Here is a 3,588-nt window from a genome sequence, read left to right as displayed (position 1 = left end):
GTGGGTCCTTCCGTTGCATCGGGCAACCATACGTGGAGTGGGGATTGTGCAGATTTAGATACCGGACCCAAAAATGGTAGAGGAGCACATGTATTGGCAAGGGAGGAGCCGGCGCTGTTGTTATCAATCAACTCACTAAATCAATCACACGATTCGCGGATCTCGAAACTACCAGTTATCCAATACGTACCTAATATACCCAATAATAATCCGAAATCTCCTGTACGATTAGTTGCAAAAGCTTTTTGGCAGGCATTAGCAGCACTTGGTCGTGCGAACCAAAAACCTATCGGCGAGTAAGAGCACATCCCTACTAATTCCCGAAAAACATGAATCTGTATTGGATTGGGACTGAACACTAATCCTGACGTGGAGGCAGTGGAGAAACTTAAATAGACGGGAAACCTTACGTATCCCTAGTCGTGACGCATATGACTATCACTGTAAATCATAACCAAGACACCTATGGTGGTGACTGATATCGACGTAATGGAAGTAAGTGAATCAACTGAAAATCCTATCTTTGGAGAAATATCGTCGTTGGGAATCCATGACCATGAGTATTCAAAAGTGGAGCGACCAGTAACTTGTTGCCAGAATGTTGCGATAGAGACGGACATAGCTGCGGCTAATGAAAGAACACTGAGCATAGCACGTATACGACGAAGGCTCTTAGTGGCTTTTGGAAAAAGAAACGATGCCAATCCGATCAAACCAGAGGTTACGAATGGGCGTGAGGGGACAATCCAAGCACATTCATAAGATAATTCCATAAACATATTTAACCCGGGTTGGAACTCTTTCTGTCAATAGTTGTCAGATATATGGAGCGTCGAAGAATGGAATATATATGGACAGGTGAGATCACGCGTATCAAACCGAATAATCCATTTGTTTCTCGTTCTGGTGCGAGCCCGGCGTCGAGACTTGACAGGAATCAAATGTGTCGGAGATACTTATCTAGGTTCCATTTTTTGACCCCAAACCGATTGAGTTGTTTTGGGTTATTTTTCACACGACAAGACTATTACGGATAGACATGCAGCAATTGATACTGGAGGAAAACAACTCCGAGTAGAACCGGGGAGATTTCTATGATGTTCGTCACTTCGCTCTGCTTGGGCACAACGCATCAGAGTCCAATACGGTAATGTCGATATATCGAGTTTCATTGGTTTGTCACGGATCCAAAATTGATCTCGGACATCCCCGGCTGAGTAACGCAACTGCTAGGGGGCGCGTCTTGCATCCCTGTTTCGAGAGGAAGAAAGTGATACGGAAGATCCATTCTAAGAAGAAGACGCGAAGGAAATCGGGATACAGACAGGATTTGGTTCGATCTGTAGTAGATCCCATTTGCTTAAATGGAAAGGAGTTGGTTGGTTAGCAAATTGTTATCATAAAGAAGTCAATGATTCTTGCTGGGATTCTTTTGCATAGAATGGAAACCCAGTTCCCCCAGTTGTTCCCCTTCTAATGATTCTACGCAATCACCCCCTCCCTCATTATATTGATTCTACTCGTACGTATCAACATACTCGTCGCATTCATTTCGATGATAAAACCGAATAGATAGATTTCATTATGGCAGTTCCAAAAAAACGTACTTCTAGGTCGCGGAGGAAGATTCGCAATCATATTTGGAAGACCCAAACTAATGAAGTAGCATCGAAAGCTTTTTCTCCAGCTAAATCCATTTTGACTGGACGGTCGAGAAGTTTTTACTATGTGACAAATGAAAAAATTTCTGAAACTGGTCAGTAGTACTCCCGGTGTAACAGGAATTGCCGTATCAATAGGACGTGGGGTCGGTCGGAATAGATAGTGAACTATTTGTTTGTTGGAACGGGGAAGACGAGATAAGTGATTGTCAGGGAACTTATTGATGAATTTGGATCCCTAGTAAGTAGTACGGGTACATGTTGATATTATTGCGTGACGGTACCGTGCGGTAAATAAAATCCAAATACTAACAGAGTTGTATCAATGAATGTTGGTAATAACCACGAGGGGGGGGGGTTACGTGCATGAAGAAGGAGCCCAATCCCTCTCTTCCTTCCTATGATACAAGGGTCTCGATCACGATCATCGATTTATCTCTATCCCTACTACGAATGGGTATGGGTCGATAACACCCAAAGAGAATCGGGAGATAAATCTGCGTTCCCGGAACGGGAACGTCTTCTATTCCGTTTAAAATATGTTCCGACCTCGTTTAATTCGGAATAGCAGGATTTGAACCTGCGACCTCCATCACCCCAAGATGGCACGCTACCGAGCTACGCCATATCCCGTTATTCCTATACAAGTATAGCGCCGTATACCTAATCAACTATAGACAGGGAAGGTCCCTTGTTGTGCGTGTGTACTCTCCCCCAGGAAGATTGACGATTCACCCGAAGATGTGATATCATTAATTACGATAAGTATAACGAGTAGCGAGCCGCTATGGTGAAATTGGTAGACACGCTGCTCTTAGGAAGCAGTGCTAGAGCATCTCGGTTCGAATCCGAGTAGCGGCATTTTAATTTCAACCTGCAGGCGAGGGCTGTGTCTGATACAACCACTGGGAAAAGCAGTAGGAATAGGGAATTCTCCCCGTTTCGACGTTTAAGGGGTAAACCCGAAATCTCCTGGGAATAATGGGTGGGTGGTACATACTCTCCAAAATCTCACTAATTCACTGGATTCTCCTCATTACGATTCACACCGATATAGAGCACATATTCGCTCACATTTCTTTTCTTACGCTTCTTTCCGTCACTCTGTTTCACCGGATGGGGCTGGCTCGCAAGCTCAAGAGACTCATTAGTTTGAGCGTTGGAGGTATGACAATTGCTTTCATCTGTATAACGGGATTTACGACGATTCGTCGGATTCAACCCAAACATCTACCACCGAGCAATCTACATGAATCATCTATGTTTCTTTCACGGAGCTTCTCCCCAATGCATGTAATTATGAGAATTAGGAGTCGGAACGAATGGTCAGGTGCAGTCACGGCACCAGGTGCCATGTCGACCCATGGATTCGCAACTCTGGGTCTTCCTGAGGAAATGCAACAATCCACACCGCTAGTACCTGCTCTGCAACCTCATCGGTTAATGACGCATGTAAGTATGATGCCACTAAGCCATGTGACTTCGTTATGTGGATCTCCATCAGCAACATCTCCACCGATTGCCACCTATGACGCAGAACAATTTTCTATCCCCGGTCCAAATCAAGAATTTCCTACCTGGACCCCCTCTCCGGGAGTGGATATACACTGCTACGAGCAGGCAGGAAGTAATCCGAGAAACAGTTTTCATCGACTATCCTTGAATTCACGTAGGTGCCGATTGATCCACCAATTGGACCGATGGAGTTATCGAATCATCAGCTTAGGGTTTCCTCTACTGACTGTTGGTATTCTCTCTGGAGCAGTGTGGGCTAATGAAGCGTGGGGATCCTACTGGAGCCGGGACCCTAAGGAAACCTGGGCATTAGTGACTCGGCTGATATATGCTATTCATCTCCATACCAGAATAACTAGTGGTTGGCAGGGGGAAGGGCCTGCTATTGTAGCATCTACAGGATTCTTCATTG

The 3,588-nt window shown here is 45.0% G+C and overlaps 1 non-coding gene across 1 annotated transcript; it reads right to left on the bottom strand.

Moving 5' to 3' along the window:
• Window positions 1–2,220: 2,220 nt before the first annotated feature.
• TRNAP-GGG (transfer RNA proline (anticodon GGG)) lies at window positions 2,221–2,294 on the bottom strand. Its single transcript has one exon. It is a non-coding gene; the product is annotated as a tRNA-Pro (tRNA).
• Window positions 2,295–3,588: the final 1,294 nt, after the last annotated feature.

This window comes from Dipteris shenzhenensis, unplaced genomic scaffold, assembly GCF_047967505.1.
Source record: "Dipteris shenzhenensis isolate YYH24624 ecotype China unplaced genomic scaffold, Dip_SZ_1.0 scaf0520, whole genome shotgun sequence".
NCBI classification, from domain to species: Eukaryota; Viridiplantae; Streptophyta; class Polypodiopsida; order Gleicheniales; family Dipteridaceae; genus Dipteris; species Dipteris shenzhenensis.
The sequence above is the reverse complement of the archived record's forward strand: the minus strand, read 5'-3'. Positions and strand labels throughout refer to the sequence as shown.